General features: G+C 36.1%; 1 pseudogene; it reads right to left on the bottom strand.

Moving 5' to 3' along the window:
• Positions 1-3,760: 3,760 nt before the first annotated feature.
• On the bottom strand, positions 3,761-8,152 carry LOC145947111 (hormone-sensitive lipase-like; annotated as a pseudogene).
• Positions 8,153-8,921: the final 769 nt, after the last annotated feature.

The raw sequence follows: 8,921 nt of genomic DNA, 5'->3' as shown, positions 1-8,921 counted from the left end.
GTTGGCGGAACGACAGAGCGGATGCGTGCGAGATGCTATCGGTGCGGTGAGTCGTGGCACGTCGCGGCGCGGTGCGAGCGGCCGCCGACGGAGCGCGCGTGTTATATTTGCGGGTAGGCGGGGCACTTAGCGGCGGGGTGTCCTAAGCGCGGGTCCCCGACGGGCACGGGGCCGTCGGAGGGGTCGGCGGAGATTTTGACGGTTGCGTCGGGGGGCGTCGCGTTCCCGGAACCGTATATGCTAGACATAAGCATTTCGGCAATAGACGGACGCGCGAATTACGATCGCAGGGACGGCGCGGTAATCGATTCAGGGTCACCAATCAGCCTAATTAAAAGCAGCAGTGTCCCGGCCGAATTATGTTTACCGGTCAAGGTAATAGCGGTCGGGTAGACGAGTACCGTCAACAAAATTATGACGATCGAAAATATCGACGGTTCGAGTAGCGTGCATGACGAGCGGCAGATCAATATTGACGAATAAGATGCGAAAGAAATTTGTGAGACGTACGAGTCGTGCTGTCCCGGAGACTCACAGGCGGAAAACGGTGCGCCTGACCTTGTAGCGAGCGTTCCATTGAGGTGCGAGCGGCCGATATATTCGCGCCCGCGTGAGACGTCATTTACGGACAGGAAGGCTTTTATTCATCGACGAAATAAGAAATATTTTTCAATTTTTGAATTAAGGGATGGATCCCTCCGTGACAAGATGTACGCGGCGACAATGGAGTGCACGTCGTTTGTGACGCCGTCCAGACAACGCGAATATTGGCGGATGCCCTTCGGGCTGACAAACGCGCCGCGCGTATTTCGGCGTTTTATTTGTATGATGCGCGCGTCATTGGTCCAAGACAATAAATTATTACTTTATATGTGAAATTATTATTATGGTCAGTTTCTCGGACATGCGCTCGTCTGAGATGCAACAAATAAGTGTTTTGATGTACTTCGCGTCATTGATGACTATGTTAGGCCGGGACGGCCTAATGTCAGAATGGCCGAACTGTAGGCGGTATCTGACGTAGCGGGATGTCCGTGGAATAAGTCACCAGTATATGTATTATGTTATTATTTTCGTGTCGGGTCATTGTCGTGTTTTCGTGTATGCTTATCTGTCCGTTGCCTCGATTTTATTGTATACCTTTGACGAAACGTGCCATGCTGTGATTGGCTTCATTTGAAAGGATAAGCGTTTTAACCGAGTGTTTATAAACGGCGATCGCTCGGTCGAGCGCGTCTCTCTCTCTGAGAATTTACAAGAGTAACAATAATAAAGAATTTATACGATTTCTGAGAATTAGAAAAGAGTTAAGAGTTTGAATCGAATATATATATCTCTCCTATCGACATCCTATCGACTACAGTATAGATTTAAAAAAAAGAAAAAATTTAAAATAGTAATTAAACTTTGAGAATAGTTCATATATATGTGTTGACAAAGGAAATATTTTAAAATATCTGTAATTCGTGGCATATATATGCTATATTTAAAGTATATAAAATAATAAAATTTCACAATATGTAAAAATATTTTGATAAATAGCACTATATACAAAATATAAAAAAAATGACAAAGGTACAAGTTATGACTTTCAGTATACAGACCGAAAACTTATTAATCTTCAAATATACAAAAAAGAAACCTTTTCTTATTTTAGTCTTTTATTTGTCGATGGTGCACAGGATGAGAAATGACAATGGAACGTGTTCATTCATGTTGAGAATTGAAAGTTTGACATGCTGTTAATATATGGACAAGAAAATGCCTAGAGGCTGTATAGGTTTTATATCAGTTTTGGAACCCGCAACACACCAAGTCATAATTAAACTATAAATAGATATATGTTATATTTGTACAATAAATAAAATTAAAATCGAGCGGTTTAATATTTTTTAAAATTTGATATCAAAGGTTTTAAAAATATAATTCCAAAAGAAGCACACGCGTTTTATTAAAAATTGTATTTTTAACATTATTTTAAAGTTTTTTTTTTGCATAGAGATATAACGCAAAGAAAAAAATATTCATAGTTTTATCCATAATAGCAAAACCTTACGACAAACCTAACCATCCGTTTAAATAGTTTAAAAATATTTTGTATTAATTATTTGCAATTTATGATCAAGATATTAATTTGACTTATGAGCATTAGTTGCGTGTTGTATAATTTTGATGAAAATTTTCGCCTAAAGTTTAATTTTCACAATATTACAATTTTCTTATATTTTCTCTATAAGTCAGCCAACAAATTGCTTTGCTCTGCGTGGTCAATTCGCTATGGTTAACGGTATTTTCATTCTCACACTACCCCAAACTCTTAGTATAATACAACTTTTATCTCCGACGTACCTGCGGCCAGATCTGGGACGTGCAACAGGTAAAAAAAAAAGTAGTGGTGAAACTATGGTTGCATTCCAGGCATTCTTTTGTCTAGGTTTCTCCTTTGTCTACCTTTGAAGATTGAGAGTTTTTCAATCTGAATATTGCAGGTCATAAATAACTTTGTCATTTATTACATCTCAAAATTTCAAAAATCTTCGCAGTATTTTAAAATTACAAACATTTGAGAAAATTCAAGAAAATTTATGAAATAAAATTAATATTTGCAAAGTCTAATGCTATATATAATATTTCCTTAAGAGTGCAATTCGTGACTTATAGTGACGAAAACAATTAATCGGCGTCACAAATTAAATATTAATAAATAAACAAGATAGAAGAATGCAAAAATATTTTATTTTAACGTGATAATTTATCAAGATACATTAGGTATCTTCCAAAGTATTTCGATCTTTCACGGTATGCTTACTACTACACTATTATTGTTAAAATATATATAAAATTATTTACTCGGGTTCGATTCCCGATTCAGCGACTTTCGGATCTATATTTTTCTCTCGCATCTAATTCGTTAGGGGGGTTAGAGGGGATGTATGGAATAAAAATCTCAAGTATGAGATTATTCCATATAAGATTTGGCAAGTATACCAAGTAGTTTCAATACTACATATCAACATCGTCACTTTATTTATTTCCTGCTCGAGAAAAGGCCTAATATTTATTATCTTTAATTTCTAATTATCGAGCCAATTAATAATTGTAATAATTATACGCAGGCCATAATGCGTTGTTATAGTAATATTTAGAGTATTTACTTAAAAAGCAGAGAAAAATATAGAATCGAAAGGATCTGAATAGCTCAGTTGGAAGAGCAGTCGCCCGGCAAGCGAAAGGTCTCGGGTTCGATTCCCGATTCAGCGACTTTCGGATCTATATTTTTCTCTCGCATCTAATTCGTTAGGGGGGTTAGAGGGGATGTATGGAATAAAAATCTCAAGTATGAGATTATTCCATATAAGATTTGGCAAGTATACCAAGTAGTTTCAATACTATATATCAACATCGTCACTTTATTTATTTCCTGTTCGAGAAAAGGCCTAATATTTATTACCTTTAATTTCTAATTATCGAGCCAATTAATAATTGTAATAAAATTATTTGTTTATAAAAAATATATTTAAGCTATCTTTTGCTAATATTAATAAATGCAATCATATATTATTTGTGAGTATTAAAAAAATCTCTTTTTTCTGTTTAATATATAAATAAATTAATATAATATATGTAAACCATAAAACATTATCAATAGTTAAGTCGTTGAAAATGATATCGTAAATACTTGATTGCATCTAGAGATAATTATATTCGCTGTATAAATGCGATATTAAAGAACGTTTATTTTATATTAATATATATGATATTAATGATATTAATGATATTAATTATATGATATACATATATGATATTAATATACATGTCTTAATAGAAAATATTTTCTCATATTACACAGTTATAGCTCTAGCGACTCTTTTATTCTTCTAGCAGAGAGTTTCACGCCCTCCATTGCTTCTTTCGAAACCTAAAAATGACAAAAATAAAATGAAATAATGTGGATGTACTGTGTGATGATTTACTCACATAAAGAGAGACACACAAAAAGAGTTTTACATTTATTAAATTTAAAAATCCATGCGGCAGATCCGGCAATATATCCAGCGTAACTTTGTTGCCGAGAGATCGAAGCTTTCTCGCAAACATGACGCAATCATTGAGACAAGGATCAAACTGTGTTGTCTAAAAACAAATTTATATGTATGAGATGTTCCGAAATATTCAATCTCAATAGCGAACAGAACGCATCACATTTTGCATCGTCAAAATCACGTACCATTATCTTCATGGGCGGAAAATGGACTAACATATTGTTTGATACAAGATAAACATTCATGAGCGGATCCTTCGGTATTGTAAATATAAATTCCTCTGAAGGAGTTTTCGCATTCTTTGTATCAAGCTGCCTAACATTTCTGTTGTTTCTTCGATTGAGGAACCATCCAAACAGAGAATTGTTACTTTGTCCTAAAATATTATCATTTCTGTTGACACTGCATTTTTTTCGTTATAGGCGAAATAGACAAAACTAAAGCGAAGCTGAATATTCTGTATATATTTAAAAATTTGTAATATATTCTCGGGACTGAACTTGCACTTTTGGATCTTTATAGTAATTATTGCATTAGGAAATCTTCTTAAAAGCGAAGTAGATATAAACAAATCTTATATATATATATATATATATTTATTTATTTATTTAGTATAGGGGTATGTATGTAATTGATTTGTATATATATACCATCGACTTCTCTTAAATTGACAGAATTTAATGTCGAATCAGATGGAAGAGATACTAATTTTCTCGCGTTGTCATTGTTATTCATTTCCGCAGAAAACTCTGTATCCAATTTGGTCCATTCTTCATTTTCATGTTTCCTGCGGAATAAATTGTATTTATGTGAATTGTACAACGTTTTCACAATAAAATATATATATGCGATACATCAGAGAGTATAGAAACGATTGATCTTCGTTATATTTTTTTAATAGAACATTTTTCATCATACTTCGATTTTCATCATATAAAAAAATACTTTGATTGAAAAAAGATTATAATAATAATTTTAACTGAAGTTTTACCTTGTAAGTTTTTCATTATCAGGCCCCACGTAAGTCTTTAAGATTCGTATTATAATTCCGAGCAATAAGAACGGATCGGTGAGGAAGAGCACATGGGATAGCGACGGAATAAAGTCGATGATCACCGGTGAATAAGCCATAAAAACACCATCCGGTTTCCTTATATTTAACTGCAGGCATTTTAAGGTGGCTTCCAAGTTTAAGATACCACCTGCGGAATCACCTGTCAAAAAATAAATCATTAAAATTCCCAAGTATTTACCGTATCGAATAATCAAATCTGCTATTATATACATTATATAGGCATATCGAAGATAATATTTACTTACCGACAAATATCACTTTTTTCGCTGTACTTCCGGGTAATGTTGCATGCTTTAACGCCCATGCGTAAGAATACACAACTTCTTCAAGGGCGCGTGGATAGGGAGCTTGCGGGGCTAAACTGTAATCTATGCACAAGATTGATACGTCGAGCATCGTAGCCCACTTATGTAGGTACATTTGATGTGATTGCGATGACTGTGCGATGAATCCGCCCCCGTGAGTATGAATAATTAAACTATCGCATAGCTCATATAATTCTCCTCTTGCACTTCCGATCTTGATGGAGTGTCAAATATTATTAATTTTTTAGCTAATTATTTTAAATTTTTCTACTCTATAAATTCCATGAATTATACATCTATTAGTTATTTTTTAATTAATTATACTAGTAATTAAGAGTACATTCTTTTTTATTTCGTAACTCGTCACTTATGTATCATTGATCTTGAATCTATTTTACATTTTCCCTGTAAAACCAGTTTCTCTAGCATGTGTTGTGGTTTGTTTAATCGCGGCTCATCGAATCGTATAGATACTGAAAATCATTGATCATTTGATGATGCAATATAGACATATGAATAAATTCACTTTCTCTATAATTATGTCGGTCATAAATCAAACTCAATATAAATATTATCTTTTTCTTCTCATTATTGTTAATGATCTCTCTTGATAATGATAGTCAAATCGTTCGTTCTATATAGCCGTAACTTTTATTATATAGAGGTAAATTGTTAAATATTTCTATTTAAATATTTAGATGTATTCAAACAGATATTACGTATATGTATATATTTTTGTATTATATATACATTGTGACGCCTCGGGAGCGCCGTCACAAGGGCTACGGCTCGACCGAGAGGGGCGAGGAAAACGCTTCGGGGGTTGTCTCTCGCACCTGAGAGGAGGCGACCTCGAAATATATTATATTTCCTTCCGCGCTACCGTACCGATACTATTAGAACCGCCCTTAAGGAGGGGGAGGGGGGGGGGGGCGCGAGACGACTGGCTGAGTGGAGGGTGACCTTATAGAATTGTGAAGCAGGACTCAAGAAATCCGGAGAGCAGACCACCATGGGAGAATACCGAGGAGGTCACCGATAAAGACGCCTCCAACTCCCAGGTCACGTATCGAGTTCCCGCCATTACCGCCATCTTAATTTCCGACTTCTGATACACCTTTTTTATATTTGCCGCCGAGGATAATACGACAAAGGATACCGACCAGAATGGGTGGAGGGCCCCGCATACGGCTAAACGCAACATCAGGAGGAACTGGAGTAAGGCCCGGCCAGCCTGCCAGTTCCGACACCTGGAACAGCCATATCCGTCGTACACCGCTATATAACAGCAAGGATACCGAACGGTGACGACATCTAGTACTCCCGAAATCCACGGCGATGACGCGTGGAAAGACGGGCGATCGATGGGTGGATCCAAAACCCCTCGGCGGTTGAATATCGGCAGGATGCACGGGAAATCGGCGCGGGACTCGAAGAACCGGGAGACTCTCTCGGAGAGAGACACTGTTCGGCGAGCGATCAAATCGTGAGGACGAGCCCGGAAGCATCCCGACCACGCTGAGGAATTCGCTATTAATATTGTAAGCCGCCGCTCAGGTAGTTCATAGGAATAAGTCCCGGTGCAGGCTGGCGTCGAGTTATACGTTCGTTCAGGGAATACCGCTGCATCTCATTAACGAGATATCTTACAATTACCGATTTCGTTTGGGAGCATTATCGTTCCGAAATTATCGCTGAGGCCAGCTTACACCGGGTATCGCGAGGGTGTCCCTCTCAGGGAAGTTGCCACCGACAGTCGTCGTTACTAACATTTGTATTATTATCTCGTATCGTACCGTATCGTGCCGTGGGTTTAAACTCAATAAAGTAAGAATCGTCGACGTTTATGCAGACTAAAATCACGGGACTTAAAGAGGGAATTTGCGTGAGTCGTTCTCTGCGAGTTAGCGTTACCGTATAGATAGCAACTCTGCGAGAGTCGTACTTTTCACGAAATTAACGTCTAGGATTCCGATAGAGTCTATGTACCGATTTTATTAGTATCTGATTTACGCGACCTTCGCGCCGGGAGCGAGGGACTCTCGAGACGCAAGTATCAATATCAAAGAAATTGTCGATCAAGTTTCCGTTTTTTTTGTTATTCAAGGTGATTAGGACTTAAGAGTATCTTCGTATATTCGAAACAGTAAACGCTTATATCATTCGCGAAAATTAATACTTCCGTGTATTACTTCGTCACATTTTGGATCGCATTTAGATTACGTACCGGGTATCGTTTCCCGGCCGAATTACCTATTGTATTACCGTTTAATTATCTAAGTGTCTGTAAAACCTCGTTGTCATATCTATTTAAGTATATTTGCTTGTAAATTATCCTTGTTCTATACCCTTCTTGTAATATTCATTTTTACTATGTTTTAAATATACAGTGTTAATTATTGTGAAAATTCGGTCTTAATTCTAATAACGTTCTCTCTCCCCGCTCTCTCCGATATAGCTATTTCCCCCAGAACCGCACCCCTCTCCCATATACGGAGCTGCCGGACTCGTATCCCGTATCGATATTATAATATCGTTACTGTGGCGCGAGGAATCGCGCCTGGCGCCCAATAACTAAGATCGATCTCGTTTTGGTGAGGATACCGAGATACCGCCGGATTACCGTTTACCGACTTTTCCGATTTGCTACCGATGTATAAACAATTGCACGCTATCCCCTCGGAATCGGCGTTTCCGAGATTGGCAACGGCGTCGCAACATATATACATATATAATATAAATAACTATAGTTAATTAAAATATAATAACAGTTTAATTATTATATTGTTATTTTAACAGGAATATTTGCAAAAATTAATGTGATAAAAATCTATATTATAGATTCTAGATATAATTATAGATATAATAAATTTATTATTTATTTCAAAATTTAATTCAGGCATTTCTTTCTTTATCTCTTCTTGTTACAGTCTACAAATACTGATATTCGTTTACACATATCTTTGTAATGAAATATTTGTTTTATGCATGTATCGCGTTTTATATAATATATTGTAATTTATAACTGTAATTTATATATTAAACTTATATAAAATTTATATATTACATATTTTTAACAATATTGTTGACAGGTTCTTTATAAAATCTCTCGACGATCGGAAGCTGAACTTCAGATACTTCAGGAGTGTCGAAAAAAATGTGGAAAGTCCGAGATAACATACTAATCCAATTAGGCTTCATTTATCTTTTTATACTTAATATACCGTCTATAGTTTATCAATAGCAACAGTGCGAAATGGCACGTTGATAGGTGCAACAATGCGTATAAGATTCGGAAGAGACATTCATGCATTCCTGGGAATTCCTTATGCTGCACCACCGATCGGAGATCTCAAATTTAGGGTAAGATTATTTTGTTTATTTTAGGCAATTAGATCTTAACAAAATGGGTAGAATAATTCTGAAATAGTCAATCAAAAAAAATTATAAACTTTCTAGTTCCCATTAATTTCTAATTAATTCTGCGAATCTTTTTTG

Source organism: Prenolepis imparis, unplaced genomic scaffold, assembly GCF_030444845.1.
Source record: "Prenolepis imparis isolate NDT839.2.m4 unplaced genomic scaffold, iyPreImpa1.0 SCAF_44, whole genome shotgun sequence".
NCBI lineage: Eukaryota > Metazoa > Arthropoda > Insecta > Hymenoptera > Formicidae > Prenolepis > Prenolepis imparis.
Note: the sequence above shows the minus strand (reverse complement) of the source record. Positions and strands in the feature narration are given on the sequence as shown.